Here is an 18,094-nt window from a genome sequence, read left to right as displayed (position 1 = left end):
GGAGTCCGAAACGGAGAGGAAGCCTGAGGTTCCTGCCTCCCCTCGAGGTGAGGCCCTCTTCCGTTGCGCCAGACCCAGCGGAGTCCCGAGGGGCCCCGCCCCCTCCACAGGATCCCTCGCCTCTCAGAGGCACCCTGGGAAGTTCCCTAAGGTCCCCGGCAGAAGGCGAGGGAGACGAGGGTTTCGCGCCGCCCCAAGACAAAGACCTCGAGAGGCCTTCTTCAACGTGTCTCGAGGCCCTAGTCCCCTCCCGTGACTCGAGAGCCAGGACGCGCTCCCCCTCGCCACGCGCATGGAGACCTGACTTCCCTGGCGCCGCACGAGAGGCTCCCTGAGATCCTCGTCGTGCCTCGGGAGAAAACCCCCATGGGCGCCGCAGCTCGAGGAAACCCCTGAGACGCCCCCGTCCTCGCGAGCTGAGGGCCTTCTTTTCCTGCATGGCCTGGAGAGCAATCCCGGGTCCTCTCTCCAAACGGAAGAGGAGGCTGGACTCCCTTGAGGCCGCTCAGGGGGCTCCAAGAGACCCGCGTCGCGACTCGAGAGGAAAGCGGAGTCCTTGGCTTGCCCTCGAGACGAGGCCTGACTCCCCGGTGGAGCCTGGAATGCAAACCCGAGATCCCTGCCTTCCCTGGAGAGGAATATTAGGTCCCGGACACACGCCTAGGTGAGGTCTCTTCGGCCCTGCAGTGACTCGAGCGCAACCCCCAGCTTTCCCTCGCCACCTGAGGGGAAGATTGGGCTTCCCAGGGCCAACCCAAGGGGAAGGCTGAGATCCCCGTGGTAACTCGAGTATCCCGCCGCAACTCTAGAAAAACCACGTGGTTCCCCCCTCTTGTCAAGATGAGGCCCTTGCCCGCGACGGCGTCTCAAGGGAAGTCCCCTGTTCCGCCCTGAAGGGCGAAAGGGTACCTGACAGCCTTCCTGCGACCCCCAAAAGTCCCCCGACACGCCGGGTTCCCTCGAGGGGAATACCGAGTGTCCTGGCACCGCTTCCTCTGAGCCAATTCTCCCCTCCTGATCGCGACAGGAGAGGCGATTCCCCTGCGTGGTCTGGAAGGGGTTCCCGGCCTTCCCGGCGCACCTCAGGATGAGGCCGGTCTCACGAGGAAATTCGAGGCGAGCCACGTGGGTGGTGCCACATGCCGAACGCCCCCGATTCCCCGGTCCGCCCTTGAGAAGGACCCGAGGCCCGGACCCCTCTTCGAAGGCAACCCTGTGGGTGAAGGCACAACACGAAGGGGAACTGCCACCCCCGGGCATCGTCCGCAAAGACCCGCGGGTTCCACACACAGCTCGACGAGGGGCCTGAGACCCCCCGAGCAACTCGAGAGGCCCGCGGGTTTCCCTTCCTCAGACAAGACGAGGCCTGACTCTCCTGTCCCAAATCTGCAGGGACCCTGCGGTCGGAGTCCGAAACGGAGAGGAAGCCTGAGGTTCCTGCCTCCCCTCGAGGTGAGGCCCTCTTCCGTTGCGCCAGACCCAGCGGAGTCCCGAGGGGCCCCGCCACCTCCACAGGATCCCTCGCCTCTCAGAGGCACCCTGGCAATTTCCCTAAAGTCCCCGGCAAAAGGCGAGGGACACGAGGGTTTCCCGCCGCCCCCCCGAGAAAGACCTCGAAAGTCCTTCTTCAACGCGTCTCGAGGCCCTAGTCCCCTCCCGTGACTCGAGAGCCAGGACGCGCTCCCCCTCGCCACGCGCATGGAGACCTGACTTCACTGGCGCCGCACGAGAGGCTCCCTGAGATCCTCGTCGTGCCTCGGGAGAAAACCCCCTCGGGCGCCGCAGCTCGAGGAAACCCCTGAGACGCCCCCGTCCTCGCCAGCTGAGGGCCTTCTTTTCCTGCATGGCCTGGAGAGCAATCCCGGGTCCTCTCTCCAAACGGAAGAGGAGGCTGGACTCCCTTGAGGCCGCTCAGGGGGCTCCAGGAGACCCGCGTCGCGAATCGAGAGGAGAGCGGAGTCCTTGGCTTCCCCTCGAGACGAGGCCTGACTCCCTGGGGGAGCCTGGAATGCAACCCCGAGATCCCTGCCTTCCCTGGAGAGGAATATTAGGTCCCGGACACACGCCTACGTGAGGTCTCTTCGGCCCTGCAGTGACTCGAGCGCAACCCCCAGCTTTCCCTCGCAACCCGAGGGGAAGATTGGGCTTCCCAGGGCCAACCCAAGGGGAAGGCTGAGATCCCCGTCGTTACTCGAGAATCCCGCCGCAACTCGAGAAAAACCACGTGGTTCCCACCTCTTGGCAAGATGAGGCCCTTGCCCGCGACGGCGTCTCAAGGGAAGTGCCCTGTTCCGCCCTGAAGGGCGAAACGGTCCCTGACAGCCTTCCTGCGACCCCCAAAAGTCCCCCGACACGCCGGGGTCCCTCGAGGGGAACACCAAGGGTCCCGGCACCGCTTCCTCTGAGCCCCTTCTCCCCTCCTGATCGCGACAGGAGAGGTGATTCCCCTGCGTGGTCTGGAACTGGTTCCCGGCCTTCCCGGCGCACCTCTGGATGAGGCCGGTCTCACGAGGAAATTCGAGACGAGCCACCTGGGTGGTGCCACATGCCGAACGCCCCCGATTCCCCGGTCCGCCCTTGAGAAGGACCCGAGGCCCGGACCCCTCTTCGAAGGCAACCCTGTGGGTGAAGGCACAACACGAAGGGGCACTGCCACCCCCGTGCATCGTCCGCAAAGACCCGCGGGTTCCACACAGAGCTCGACGAGGGGCCTGAGACCCCCTGAGCAACTCGAGAGGCCAGCGGGGTTCCCTTCCTCAGACAAGACGAGGCCTGACTCTCCTGTCCCAACTCTGCAGGGACCCTGCGGTCGGAGTCCGAAACGGAGAGGAAGCCTGAGGTTCCTGCCTCCCCTCGAGGTGAGGCCCTCTTCCGTTGCGCCAGACCCAGCGGAGTCCCGAGGGGCCCCGCCACCTCCACAGGATCCCTCGCCTCTCAGACGCACCCTGGCAAGTTCCCTAAGGTCCCCGGCAGAAGGCGAGGGAAACGAGGGTTTCCCGCCGCCCCCCGAGAAAGACCTCGAGAGTCCTTCTTCAACGCGTCTCGAGGCCCTAGTCCCCTCCCGTGACTCGAGAGCCAGGACGCGCTCCCCCTCGCCACGCGCATGGAGACCTGACTTCCCTGGCGCCGCACGAGAGGCTCCCTGAGATTCTCGTCGTGCCTCGGGAGAAAACCCCCACGGGGCCGCAGCTCGAGGAAACCCCTGAGACGCCCCAGTCCTCGCGAGCTGAGGGCCTTCTTTTCCTGAATGGCCTGTAGAGCAATCCCGGGTCCTCTCTCCAAACGGAAGAGGAGGCTGGACTCCCTTGAGGCCGCTCAGGGGGCTCCAAGAGACCGCGTCGCGACTTGAGAGGAGAGCGGGGTCCTTGGCTTCCCCTCGAGACGAGGCCTGACTCTCCGGGGGAGCCTGGAATGCAACCCCGAGATCCCTGCCTTCCCTGGAGAGGAATATTAGGTCCCGGACACACGCCTAGGTGAGGTCTCTTGGGCCCTGCAGTGACTCGAGCGCAACCCCAGCTTTCCCTCGCAACTCGAGAGGAGATTAGGCTTCCCAGGGCCAACCCAAGAGGAAGCCTGAGATCCCCGTCGGATCTCCAGAATCCCACCGCAACTCGAGAAACACCACATGGTTCCCACCTATTTGCAAGATGAGGCCCTTGCCCGCGACGGCGTCTCAAGGGAAGTCCCCTGTTCCGCCCTGAAGGGCAAAACGGTCCCTGAAAGCCTTCATGCGACCCCCCAAAAGTTCCCCGAAACGTCGGGTTCCCTCGAGGGGAACACCGAGGTTCCTGGCACCGCTTCCTATGAGCCACTTCTCCCCTCCTTATCGCGACAGAAAAGTCGATTCCCCAGCGTGGTCTAGAGGGGGTTCCCGGACTTCCCGGCGCACCTCAGGATGAGGCCGGTCTCACGAGGAAATTCGAGGCGAGCCACGTGGGTGGCGTCACATGCCGAACGCCTCCGATTCCACGGTCCGCTCTTGAGAAGGACCCGAGGCCGGAACCCCTCTTCGAAGGCAACCCTGTGGGTGAAGGCACAACAGGAAGGGGCACTGCCAACCCTGTGCATCGTCCGCAAAGACCCGCGGGTTCCACACACAGCTCGACGAGGGGCCTGAGACCCCCTGAACAACTCGAGAGGCAAGCGGGGTTCCCATCCTCAGACAAGACGAGGCCTGACTCTCCTGTCCCAACTCTGCAGGGACCCTGCGGTCGGAGTCCAAAACGGAGAGGAAGCCTGGGGTTCCTGCCTCCCCTCGAGATGAGGCCCTCTTCCATTGCGCCAACCCCAGTGGAATCCCGAGAGGCCCCGCTAACTCCACAGCATCCCTCACCTCTCAGAGGCACCCTGGAAGTTCCCTCAGGTCCCCGGCAGAAGTCGAGGGAAATGAGTGTTTCCCGCCGCCACTCGAGAAAGACCTCGATAGTCCTTCTTCAAAGTGTCTTGAGGCCCTTGTCCCCTCTCTGGACTAGAGAGCAATGATGCACTCCCCCTCGCCTCGCGCATGCAGACCTGGCTTCCCTGGCGCCGCACGAGAGGCTCCCTGAGATCCTCGTCGTGCCTCGGGAGAAAACCCCCATGGGCGCCGCAGCTCGAGGAAACCCCTGAGACGCCCCTGTCCTCGCGAGCTGAGGGCCTTCTTTTCCTGCCTGGCCTGGAGAGCAATCCCGAGTCCTCTCTCCAAACTGAAGAGTAGGCTGGACTCCCTTGAGGAGACTCAGTGGGCTCCAGGAGATCCGCGTCGGGGCTCGAGATGAGAGCGCAGTCCTTTGCTTCCCCTCGAGGCGAGGCCTGACTCCCCAGGGGAGTCTGGAGTGCAATCCCGAGATCCTTGTCTTCCCTTGAGAGGACTATTAGGTCCTGGACACACGCCTAGATGAGGTCTCTTTGGCCTTGCAGTGATTCGAGCACAACATCCAGCTTTCCCTCGCAACTCGAAGGGAAGTTTGGGCTTCCCAGGGCCAACACAAGAGGAAGCCTGATATCCACGTCGTAACTCGAGAATCCCGCCGCAACTCGAGAAAAACCACGTGGTTCCATCGTCTTCGCAGCATGAGGCCCTTGCCCACCACAGTGTCTCAAAAGAAGTCCCACGTTCCTACTGAAGTGCAAAACGGTACTTGGCACCCATGATGGCACCCCCAAAGCTCCCCAATATACAGGCCTCACTCGAGGGTAACACCCATGTTCCCCGCACCACATCATTTGAGCCCCTTCTCCCCTCCCAATTGCAACAGGAGTGTCGATTCTCCTGCTTTTTGTGGAAGGGGTTACCGATCTTCCCAGCGCACATCAGGATGAGGCCGGTCTCACGAGGAAATTGGAGATGTAGCCTCGTGGGTGGTGCCACATGCGGAAAGACCCCATTTCCCGGTCAGCTATTAATAAGAACCCGATGCCCGTACACTTCTTGGAATGCATCCCATAGGATGAAGGCACAACAAGGAGGGACCCTGAACACCTGTGCATCTTTTGGAAAATTCTGCAGGTTCCACATACAGCTCGACAAGTGACCTGTTACCTCGTGAACAACTCGAGAGGCAAGCTAAGTTTCATTTCTCCACAGAATACGAGGCCTGACTCTCCTGTCCCAACTCTGCAGGAATCCTGAGATCGGAGTCTGAAATGGAGAGGAACCCTGAGGTTCCTTCCTCAACACGAGATGAGGCCCTCTTGTATTATACCACACCCAGTGGAGTCCCGAGAGGCCCCTCCCAACCCCACAGTATCAGTGTCTTCTCAGAGGCACCCTGAGCAACTCCCTGAGGTCACCGGCACAAGTCGAGGGAACACAGGGTATCCTGCTGCAACCCGAGAAAGACCTCAAGAGTCCGTCTTCAACGCGTCTTGAGGACGGATTCCCCTACCATGACTCGAGAGCAATGACACGCTCCCCCTCGCCATGCGCATGGACACCTGACTTCCCTGGCGCCACATGAGAGGCTCCCTGAGCTCCCCGTCATACCTCGTGAGAAACCCCACACTGGCGCCCCAGCTCGGGAAAACCCACTGTCATCGCGAGATTGGGGACTTCTTTTCCTGCCTGACCTGGAGAGCAATCCCTGGTCTTTTCTCCAAACTTCACAGGAGGCTGTACTCCCTTTAGGCCACTCAATGGGCTCCAAGAGATACCTGTCGCGACTTGAGAGGAGAGCAGAATACTTTGTTTCCCCTCGAGACGAGGCCTTACCTCGGGTGAGTCTGGAATGCAACCCCGAGATCCCTGTTGCCCCTGGAGAGGAACATTATGTCCTGGACAAAAGCCTAGATGAGGTCTATTTTGCCCTACAGTGACTCGAGAGCAACACCCATCTCTCCCTCGCAATTCGAATGGAAGATTGGTCTTCACTGGGCCAACACAAGAGGAAGTCTGAATTTCCCGTTGTAACTCGAGAATCCCGCCGCAACTCTTAAAAACCACGTGGTTCCCCATTCATCGCAATATGAGGCCTTTGCCCGCTACAGAGTCTCAAGAGAAGTCCCATGTTTCGTCATAAAGTTCGAAATGCTACTTGGCACCCTTGATGCGACCCCCAAAGTTCCCTGACATACCGGTCTCACTCGAGGGAAACACCAAAGTTCACGGCACCAGTTCCTGTGAGCCCCTTCACCCCTCCTGATCGCGACAGAAGGGTCGATTCCCATGTTTTGTCTGCAAGGGGTTCCCGACGTTCCCCGCGAACCTCCGGATGAGGCCGCTCTCATGAGGAAATTCGAAAAGTAGCCTCATGGTTGGTGCCATATGCTGAAAGATCCCGAATTCCCGGTCCACTCTAGATAAGAACCTGACGCCCGGACATCTCTTCGAAGGCAACCCTGTGGATGAAGGCACAACACGAAGGGACACTGACATCCCCATGCATCGTCTGGAAAAACCCGCAGATTCCACTCACAGCTCCAAATGTGGACTGTCACCTCGTGAACAACTCGAGAGGCAAGTGAAGTTGCATTCCTTCACACAAGACGAGGCCTTACTCTCCTGTCCCAACTCTTCAGGGACCCTGCAATTGGAGTCAGAAATGGAGAGGAACCCTGAGGTTCCTGCCTCAACTAGAGAAGAGGCCCTCTTCCATTGAACCAAACTCAGTGGTGTCCCGAGAGGCCCCTCCCAACACCACAGTATCCCTGAATTCTCAGAGGCTCCGTGAGAAGCTACCTGAGGTCACTGGCTCAAGTCGAGGGAACCCAGAGTTTCCTGAAGTAACCCGAGAAAGACTTGGAGAGTCCTTTTTCAACGTCTCTTGATGCCCGATTCCCCTACCATGACTCCAGAGCAAGGACGCGCTCCCCTCGCCACAAGCAGGAAAACTGACTTCCCTAGTACGACCCAAGAGGCTCCCTGAGTACCCCATCGTACCTCGTGAGAAAACCCACACTGGCGCCGCAGTTCGAGAAAAACCACAAGATGCCCCAGTCAAGGAGAGATGGGGGCCTTCTTTTCCTGCCTGACCTGGAGAGCAATCCCTGGTCCTCTCTCCAAACTTCACAGGAGTATTGACTCGCTTTACGCCACTCAGTTGGGTCCAAGAAATACCCGGTGCGACTCGAGAGGAGAGCGGAGTCCTTTGCTTCCCTGGAGACGAGGCCAGACTCCCCGGGTGAGTTTGGAATGCAACCCCGAGATCCATGTCACCCCTGGAGTGGAACATTATGTCCTAGACACAAGCCTAGATGAGGTCTATTTTGCCCTACAGTGATCGAGAGCAACCTCCATCTCTCCCTCACAATTTGAATGGAAGATTGGTCTTCCCACGGGCAACACAAGAGGAAGTCTGAATTTCCCATCGTAATTCGAGAATTCAGCCTCAAGTCTTAAAAACAATGTGGTTCCCCCTTCATCGCAATATGAGGCCCTTGCCAGCTAGAGTCTCAAGAGAAGTCCCACGTTCCATCTTAAAGTTCGAAATCCTACTTGGCACCCTTGATGCGACCCCAAAGTTCCCCAACATACTGGTCTCACTCCAGGGGTACACCGAAGTTCCCGGTGTCTCCAGGGAAGTCCCATGTTCCGCCCTGAAGGGCGAAACGGTACTTGACACCCTTGATGCGACCGCAAAAGTTCCCCGACAAGCTGGGTTCCCTCGAGGGGAACACCGAGAGTCCCGGCACCACTACATCTGAGCCCCTTCTCCCCTCCTGATCGCGACAGGAGAGGTGATTCCCCTGCGTGGTCTGGAACTGGTTCCCGGCCTTCCCGGCGCACCTCTGGATGAGGCCGGTCTCACGAGGAAATTCGAGACGAGCCACCTGGGTGGTGCCACATGCCGAACGCCCCCGATTCCCCGGTCCGCCCTTGAGAAGGACCCGAGGCCCGGACCCCTCTTCGAAGGCAACCCTGTGGGTGAAGGCACAACACGAAGGGGCACTGCCACCCCCGTGCATCGTCCGCAAAGACCCGCGGGTTCCACACAGAGCTCGACGAGGGGCCTGAGACCCCCTGAGCAACTCGAGAGGCCAGCGGGGTTCCCTTCCTCAGACAAGACGAGGCCTGACTCTCCTGTCCCAACTCTGCAGGGACCCTGCGGTCGGAGTCCGAAACGGAGAGGAAGCCTGAGGTTCCTGCCTCCCCTCGAGGTGAGGCCCTCTTCCGTTGCGCCAGACCCAGCGGAGTCCCGAGGGGCCCCGCCACCTCCACAGGATCCCTCGCCTCTCAGACGCACCCTGGCAAGTTCCCTAAGGTCCCCGGCAGAAGGCGAGGGAAACGAGGGTTTCCCGCCGCCCCCCGAGAAAGACCTCGAGAGTCCTTCTTCAACGCGTCTCGAGGCCCTAGTCCCCTCCCGTGACTCGAGAGCCAGGACGCGCTCCCCCTCGCCACGCGCATGGAGACCTGACTTCCCTGGCGCCGCACGAGAGGCTCCCTGAGATTCTCGTCGTGCCTCGGGAGAAAACCCCCACGGGGCCGCAGCTCGAGGAAACCCCTGAGACGCCCCAGTCCTCGCGAGCTGAGGGCCTTCTTTTCCTGAATGGCCTGTAGAGCAATCCCGGGTCCTCTCTCCAAACGGAAGAGGAGGCTGGACTCCCTTGAGGCCGCTCAGGGGGCTCCAAGAGACCGCGTCGCGACTTGAGAGGAGAGCGGGGTCCTTGGCTTCCCCTCGAGACGAGGCCTGACTCTCCGGGGGAGCCTGGAATGCAACCCCGAGATCCCTGCCTTCCCTGGAGAGGAATATTAGGTCCCGGACACACGCCTAGGTGAGGTCTCTTGGGCCCTGCAGTGACTCGAGCGCAACCCCAGCTTTCCCTCGCAACTCGAGAGGAGATTAGGCTTCCCAGGGCCAACCCAAGAGGAAGCCTGAGATCCCCGTCGGATCTCCAGAATCCCACCGCAACTCGAGAAACACCACATGGTTCCCACCTATTTGCAAGATGAGGCCCTTGCCCGCGACGGCGTCTCAAGGGAAGTCCCCTGTTCCGCCCTGAAGGGCAAAACGGTCCCTGAAAGCCTTCATGCGACCCCCCAAAAGTTCCCCGAAACGTCGGGTTCCCTCGAGGGGAACACCGAGGTTCCTGGCACCGCTTCCTATGAGCCACTTCTCCCCTCCTTATCGCGACAGAAAAGTCGATTCCCCAGCGTGGTCTAGAGGGGGTTCCCGGACTTCCCGGCGCACCTCAGGATGAGGCCGGTCTCACGAGGAAATTCGAGGCGAGCCACGTGGGTGGCGTCACATGCCGAACGCCTCCGATTCCACGGTCCGCTCTTGAGAAGGACCCGAGGCCGGAACCCCTCTTCGAAGGCAACCCTGTGGGTGAAGGCACAACAGGAAGGGGCACTGCCAACCCTGTGCATCGTCCGCAAAGACCCGCGGGTTCCACACACAGCTCGACGAGGGGCCTGAGACCCCCTGAACAACTCGAGAGGCAAGCGGGGTTCCCATCCTCAGACAAGACGAGGCCTGACTCTCCTGTCCCAACTCTGCAGGGACCCTGCGGTCGGAGTCCAAAACGGAGAGGAAGCCTGGGGTTCCTGCCTCCCCTCGAGATGAGGCCCTCTTCCATTGCGCCAACCCCAGTGGAATCCCGAGAGGCCCCGCTAACTCCACAGCATCCCTCACCTCTCAGAGGCACCCTGGAAGTTCCCTCAGGTCCCCGGCAGAAGTCGAGGGAAATGAGTGTTTCCCGCCGCCACTCGAGAAAGACCTCGATAGTCCTTCTTCAAAGTGTCTTGAGGCCCTTGTCCCCTCTCTGGACTAGAGAGCAATGATGCACTCCCCCTCGCCTCGCGCATGCAGACCTGGCTTCCCTGGCGCCGCACGAGAGGCTCCCTGAGATCCTCGTCGTGCCTCGGGAGAAAACCCCCATGGGCGCCGCAGCTCGAGGAAACCCCTGAGACGCCCCTGTCCTCGCGAGCTGAGGGCCTTCTTTTCCTGCCTGGCCTGGAGAGCAATCCCGAGTCCTCTCTCCAAACTGAAGAGTAGGCTGGACTCCCTTGAGGAGACTCAGTGGGCTCCAGGAGATCCGCGTCGGGGCTCGAGATGAGAGCGCAGTCCTTTGCTTCCCCTCGAGGCGAGGCCTGACTCCCCAGGGGAGTCTGGAGTGCAATCCCGAGATCCTTGTCTTCCCTTGAGAGGACTATTAGGTCCTGGACACACGCCTAGATGAGGTCTCTTTGGCCTTGCAGTGATTCGAGCACAACATCCAGCTTTCCCTCGCAACTCGAAGGGAAGTTTGGGCTTCCCAGGGCCAACACAAGAGGAAGCCTGATATCCACGTCGTAACTCGAGAATCCCGCCGCAACTCGAGAAAAACCACGTGGTTCCATCGTCTTCGCAGCATGAGGCCCTTGCCCACCACAGTGTCTCAAAAGAAGTCCCACGTTCCTACTGAAGTGCAAAACGGTACTTGGCACCCATGATGGCACCCCCAAAGCTCCCCAATATACAGGCCTCACTCGAGGGTAACACCCATGTTCCCCGCACCACATCATTTGAGCCCCTTCTCCCCTCCCAATTGCAACAGGAGTGTCGATTCTCCTGCTTTTTGTGGAAGGGGTTACCGATCTTCCCAGCGCACATCAGGATGAGGCCGGTCTCACGAGGAAATTGGAGATGTAGCCTCGTGGGTGGTGCCACATGCGGAAAGACCCCATTTCCCGGTCAGCTATTAATAAGAACCCGATGCCCGTACACTTCTTGGAATGCATCCCATAGGATGAAGGCACAACAAGGAGGGACCCTGAACACCTGTGCATCTTTTGGAAAATTCTGCAGGTTCCACATACAGCTCGACAAGTGACCTGTTACCTCGTGAACAACTCGAGAGGCAAGCTAAGTTTCATTTCTCCACAGAATACGAGGCCTGACTCTCCTGTCCCAACTCTGCAGGAATCCTGAGATCGGAGTCTGAAATGGAGAGGAACCCTGAGGTTCCTTCCTCAACACGAGATGAGGCCCTCTTGTATTATACCACACCCAGTGGAGTCCCGAGAGGCCCCTCCCAACCCCACAGTATCAGTGTCTTCTCAGAGGCACCCTGAGCAACTCCCTGAGGTCACCGGCACAAGTCGAGGGAACACAGGGTATCCTGCTGCAACCCGAGAAAGACCTCAAGAGTCCGTCTTCAACGCGTCTTGAGGACGGATTCCCCTACCATGACTCGAGAGCAATGACACGCTCCCCCTCGCCATGCGCATGGACACCTGACTTCCCTGGCGCCACATGAGAGGCTCCCTGAGCTCCCCGTCATACCTCGTGAGAAACCCCACACTGGCGCCCCAGCTCGGGAAAACCCACTGTCATCGCGAGATTGGGGACTTCTTTTCCTGCCTGACCTGGAGAGCAATCCCTGGTCTTTTCTCCAAACTTCACAGGAGGCTGTACTCCCTTTAGGCCACTCAATGGGCTCCAAGAGATACCTGTCGCGACTTGAGAGGAGAGCAGAATACTTTGTTTCCCCTCGAGACGAGGCCTTACCTCGGGTGAGTCTGGAATGCAACCCCGAGATCCCTGTTGCCCCTGGAGAGGAACATTATGTCCTGGACAAAAGCCTAGATGAGGTCTATTTTGCCCTACAGTGACTCGAGAGCAACACCCATCTCTCCCTCGCAATTCGAATGGAAGATTGGTCTTCACTGGGCCAACACAAGAGGAAGTCTGAATTTCCCGTTGTAACTCGAGAATCCCGCCGCAACTCTTAAAAACCACGTGGTTCCCCATTCATCGCAATATGAGGCCTTTGCCCGCTACAGAGTCTCAAGAGAAGTCCCATGTTTCGTCATAAAGTTCGAAATGCTACTTGGCACCCTTGATGCGACCCCCAAAGTTCCCTGACATACCGGTCTCACTCGAGGGAAACACCAAAGTTCACGGCACCAGTTCCTGTGAGCCCCTTCACCCCTCCTGATCGCGACAGAAGGGTCGATTCCCATGTTTTGTCTGCAAGGGGTTCCCGACGTTCCCCGCGAACCTCCGGATGAGGCCGCTCTCATGAGGAAATTCGAAAAGTAGCCTCATGGTTGGTGCCATATGCTGAAAGATCCCGAATTCCCGGTCCACTCTAGATAAGAACCTGACGCCCGGACATCTCTTCGAAGGCAACCCTGTGGATGAAGGCACAACACGAAGGGACACTGACATCCCCATGCATCGTCTGGAAAAACCCGCAGATTCCACTCACAGCTCCAAATGTGGACTGTCACCTCGTGAACAACTCGAGAGGCAAGTGAAGTTGCATTCCTTCACACAAGACGAGGCCTTACTCTCCTGTCCCAACTCTTCAGGGACCCTGCAATTGGAGTCAGAAATGGAGAGGAACCCTGAGGTTCCTGCCTCAACTAGAGAAGAGGCCCTCTTCCATTGAACCAAACTCAGTGGTGTCCCGAGAGGCCCCTCCCAACACCACAGTATCCCTGAATTCTCAGAGGCTCCGTGAGAAGCTACCTGAGGTCACTGGCTCAAGTCGAGGGAACCCAGAGTTTCCTGAAGTAACCCGAGAAAGACTTGGAGAGTCCTTTTTCAACGTCTCTTGATGCCCGATTCCCCTACCATGACTCCAGAGCAAGGACGCGCTCCCCTCGCCACAAGCAGGAAAACTGACTTCCCTAGTACGACCCAAGAGGCTCCCTGAGTACCCCATCGTACCTCGTGAGAAAACCCACACTGGCGCCGCAGTTCGAGAAAAACCACAAGATGCCCCAGTCAAGGAGAGATGGGGGCCTTCTTTTCCTGCCTGACCTGGAGAGCAATCCCTGGTCCTCTCTCCAAACTTCACAGGAGTATTGACTCGCTTTACGCCACTCAGTTGGGTCCAAGAAATACCCGGTGCGACTCGAGAGGAGAGCGGAGTCCTTTGCTTCCCTGGAGACGAGGCCAGACTCCCCGGGTGAGTTTGGAATGCAACCCCGAGATCCATGTCACCCCTGGAGTGGAACATTATGTCCTAGACACAAGCCTAGATGAGGTCTATTTTGCCCTACAGTGATCGAGAGCAACCTCCATCTCTCCCTCACAATTTGAATGGAAGATTGGTCTTCCCACGGGCAACACAAGAGGAAGTCTGAATTTCCCATCGTAATTCGAGAATTCAGCCTCAAGTCTTAAAAACAATGTGGTTCCCCCTTCATCGCAATATGAGGCCCTTGCCAGCTAGAGTCTCAAGAGAAGTCCCACGTTCCATCTTAAAGTTCGAAATCCTACTTGGCACCCTTGATGCGACCCCAAAGTTCCCCAACATACTGGTCTCACTCCAGGGGTACACCGAAGTTCCCGGTGTCTCCAGGGAAGTCCCATGTTCCGCCCTGAAGGGCGAAACGGTACTTGACACCCTTGATGCGACCGCAAAAGTTCCCCGACAAGCTGGGTTCCCTCGAGGGGAACACCGAGAGTCCCGGCACCACTACATCTGAGCCCCTTCTACCCTCCTGATCGCGACAGGAGAGTCGATTCCCCTGCTTTGTCTGGAAGGGGTTCCCGGCCTTCCTGGCGCACCTCAGGATGAGGCCGGTCTCAGGAGGAAATTCGAGACTAGCCACGTGTGAGGTGCCACGTGCCGAACGACTCCGATTTTCCGGTCCGCTCTTGATAAGAACCCGATGCCCGGACATGTCTTCGAAGGCATCCCTGTGGGTGAAAGCACAACACGAAGGGGCACTGACACCCCAGTGCATCATCCAGAAAAACCCGCAGGGTCTACACACAGCTCGACAAGGGGCCTGAGACTCCCGGAACAACTCGAGTGGCAACCAGAATTCCATTCCTCAGACAAGACGAGGCATGACTCTCCTGTCCCAACACTGCAGGGACCGTGCAGTCGGAGTCCGAAACCGAGAGGAAGCCTGAGGTTCCTGCCTCCCCTCGAGATGAGGCCCTCTTCCATTGCGCCGAACCCAGCAGAGTCCCGAGAGGCCCTGCCAACTACACAGCATCCCTCACCTCTCAGAGACACCGTGGGAAGTTCCCTAAGGTCCCCTGCAGAAGTCGAGGGAAACGAGGGTTTCCCGCCGCAACCCTAGAAAGACCTCGAGAGTCCTTCTTCAACGCCTCTTGAGGACCTAGCCGCTTCCCATGACTCGAGAGTGATGACCAGCTCCCCCTCGCCATGCGCATGGAGACCTGACTTCCCTGGCGCCGCACGAGAGGCTCCCTGAGGTCCTCCTCGTGCCTCGGGAGAAAACCCCCATGGGCGCCGCAGCTCGAGGAAACCCCTGAGACGCCCCTGTCCTCGCGAGCTGAGGGCCTTCTTTTCCTGCCTGGCCTGGAGAGCAATCCCGAGTCCTCTCTCCAAACTGAAGAGGAGGCTCGACACCCTTGTGTCCACTCAGTGGGCTCCAAGAGATCCGTGTCGCGACTTGAGAGGAAAGCGGAGTCCTTTGCTTCCCCTCCAGGCGAGTCCTGACCCTCCGGGGGAGTCTGGAATGGAAACCCGTGATCCCTGTCTTCCCTTGAGATGAATATTAGGTCCTGGACACACGCCTCGATGAGGTCTCTTTGGCCCTGTAGTGACTCGAGCAGGACCCCCAACTTTCCATCGCAACTCGAATTGAAGATTGGGCTTCCCAGGGCCAACCCAAGAGAAAGCCTGAAATTCCTGTCGTTTTCGAGAATCCCGATGCAATTCGAGAAAAACGACGTGGTTCCAACATCTTCACAGGATGAGGCCCTTGCCCGCTACAGCGTCTCCAGGGAAGTCCCATGTTCCGTCCTGAAGTGGGAAACGGTACTTGGCTCCCTTGATGCGACCCCTAAAGTTCCCTGAAACGCCGGGATCCCCCGAGTGGAACACCGAGGGTCCCGGCACCACTTCATCTGAGCCCCATCTCCCCTCCTGATCGCGACAGGAGAATCGATTCCCCTACTTTGTGTGGAAGGTGTTCCCGGCCTTCCCGGCGCACCTCAGGATGATGCTGGTCTCATGAGGAAATTCGAGATGAGCCACGTGGGTGGTGTCACATGCCGAATGACCCCGATTTCCCGGTCCGCTCTTGAAATGAACCCGATGCCCGGACACCTCTTTGAAGGCAACCCTGTGGGGGAAGGCACAAAACGAAGGGGCACTGACACCCCCATGCATCTTCTGGAAACACCCACAGGTTCCACACACAGCTTGTCAAGGGCCCTGAGACCCCCTGAACGACTCGAGAGGCAAGCAGAGTTCCGTTACTCAGACAAGACGAGGCCTGACTCTCCTGTCCCAACTCTGCAGAGACCCTGTGGTCGGAGTCAGAAATGGAGAGGAAGCCTGAGGTTCCTGCCTCCAATCCAGATGAGGCCCTCTTTCATTTCGTCAAACCTAGTGGACTCCCGAGAGGCCCCTCTAACTCCTCAGTATCCCTCACCTCTCAGAGGCACCTGGGAAGTTCCCTAAGGTCCCCTGTAGAGGTCGAGGGAAACGAGTGTTTCCCGCCCCAACCCAAGAAAGACCTTGAGAGTCCTTCTTAAATGCCTCTTGAGGCCCTAGTCCCTCCCATGACTCGAGAGCAATGACGCGATCTGCCTGGCCACACGCATGGAGTCAGGCTTCTCTGGCGCCGCACGAGAGGCTCCCTGAACTCCCCATCATATCTCGTGAGAAACCCCACACTGGCGCCGCAGCTCGAGAAAACCCATGAGACGCCCCCGTCATCACGAGAGGAGGGCCATCTTTAACTGCATGGTATGCAGATCAAGCGTGAACCTTCTGTCCAAGCTACACAGGACACTTGACTCCCTTTAGGCCACTCATTGGGCTCCAAGAGTTACGCATCCCGACTCGAGAGGATAGTGGAGACCTTTGCTTCCACTCGAGATGAGGCGTGACCCACCGGGTGAGACTGGAATGCGACCCCGATATCCCTGTCGCCCCTGGAGAGGAACATTACGTCCTGGACCCAAGCCTAGATGAGGACTCTTTGCCCTGAAGTGACTCGAGAGCAACCCACAGCTCTCTCTGACAAGTTGAATGGAAGATTGGACTTCCTGGGCCAACACAAGAGGAAGCCTGAATTCCCCGTCGTAACTCGAGAATCCCGCCACATCTCGAGAAAAACCACGTGTTTCGCTCGTCATCGCAATATGAGGCCCTTGCCCGCTAGAGCATCTCCAGAGAATTCCCACGTTCCGTCTTGAAGTGCGAAACTGTACTTGGCACCCTTGATGCGACCTCAAAAGTGCCGTGACATACCGGTCTCACTCGAGGGGACCACCGAAGTTCCCGGCACCACTTCATCTGAGCCCCTTCTCCCCTTCTGATCGCGACCGGTAGGTCGATTCCCATGCTTTGTCTGCAAGGGTTTCCCTACCTTCCCGGCGAACCTCAGGATGAGGCCGGTCTCCTGAGGAAATTCAAGATGTAGCCTCGTGGGTGGTACCACATGCTGAAAGACCCCAATTTTCTGGTACGCTCTTGAAAAGAACCCGATGCCCGGACACCTCTTAGAAGGCAACCCTGTGGATGAAGGCACAACACGAAGGGGCACTGACACCCCTCTGCATCATCCGGAAAAACCCACAGGTTCCACACACAGCTCAACAAGAGGCCTGTCACTCCATGAACAACTCGCAAGGAAAGCGGAGATCCATTCCTCCACAGAAGACGAGGCGTGACTCTCTTGTCCATACTCTGCAGGTACTCTGCGACCCGAGTCAGAAATGGAGAGGACCCCTGAGGTTCCTGCCTGCATACGAGATGAGGCCCTCTTCAATTGCACCAAACCCAGTTGAGTAACGAAAGGCCCCTCCCAAATCCACAGTGTCCCTGACTTCTCAGAGCACCCTGAGAAGTTGCCTGAGGTCACCGACACAATTCGAGGGAACCCAGGGTTCCCTGCCGCAACCCGAGAAAGACCTCGAGAGTCCTTCTTCAATGCGTCTTGAGGCCCGATTCGCCTACTATGACTCGAGAGCAATCACGCACTCCCCTTCACCACACGCACGGAGACCTAACGTCCCTAGCACCATACGAGAGGCTCTCTGAGCTCCCCGTTGTACCTCGTGAGAAATCTGATACTGCGCCGCAGCTGGAGAAAACCCACGAGACGCCCCCGTCATCGCAAGATGAGGGCCTTTTTTCCTGCATGGCCAGGAAAACAATCCCGAGTCATCTCTCCAAACTCCTTAGGAGGCTTCACTCCCTTTACGCCACGCAGTGGGCTCCAAGAGATACCCGTCGCGACTTGACAGGAGAGCGGAGTCCTTTTTTTCCCCTCAAGACGAGGCCTGACTCTCCGGGTGAGTCGAGAATGCAACCCTGAGGTCCCTGTCGGCCCAGTAGTGGAACAATAGGTCCTGGACACAAGCGTAGATGATGTCTATTTTGCCCTGCAGTGACTGGAGAGCAATCCCCAGTTCTAAGTCGCAACTCGAATGGAATACTGGATTTGCCTGGCGCCACACAAGAGGCTCCCTAAGATCCCCGTGGTACTTCATGAGACACCCCACACTGGCGCCGCAGCTCGAGAAAACCCACGAGATGCCACCGTCATCTCGAGATGAGGGCCTTCTTTTCCTGCATGGCCTGGAGTCCAATCCCGAGTCCTCTCTCCAAACTCCACAGGAGGCTTGACTCCCTTTAGTACACACAGTGGGCTCCAAGAGATACCCATCGCGACTCGAGACGAGAGCGGAATTCTTTGCTTACCCTCGAGGTGAGAACCGACTCCCCGGATGAGTCTGGAATGCAAACCCGA

Source organism: Bubalus kerabau, unplaced genomic scaffold, assembly GCF_029407905.1.
Source record: "Bubalus kerabau isolate K-KA32 ecotype Philippines breed swamp buffalo unplaced genomic scaffold, PCC_UOA_SB_1v2 scaffold_42, whole genome shotgun sequence".
NCBI lineage: Eukaryota > Metazoa > Chordata > Mammalia > Artiodactyla > Bovidae > Bubalus > Bubalus kerabau.
This window is presented reverse-complemented; position numbering follows the sequence as displayed.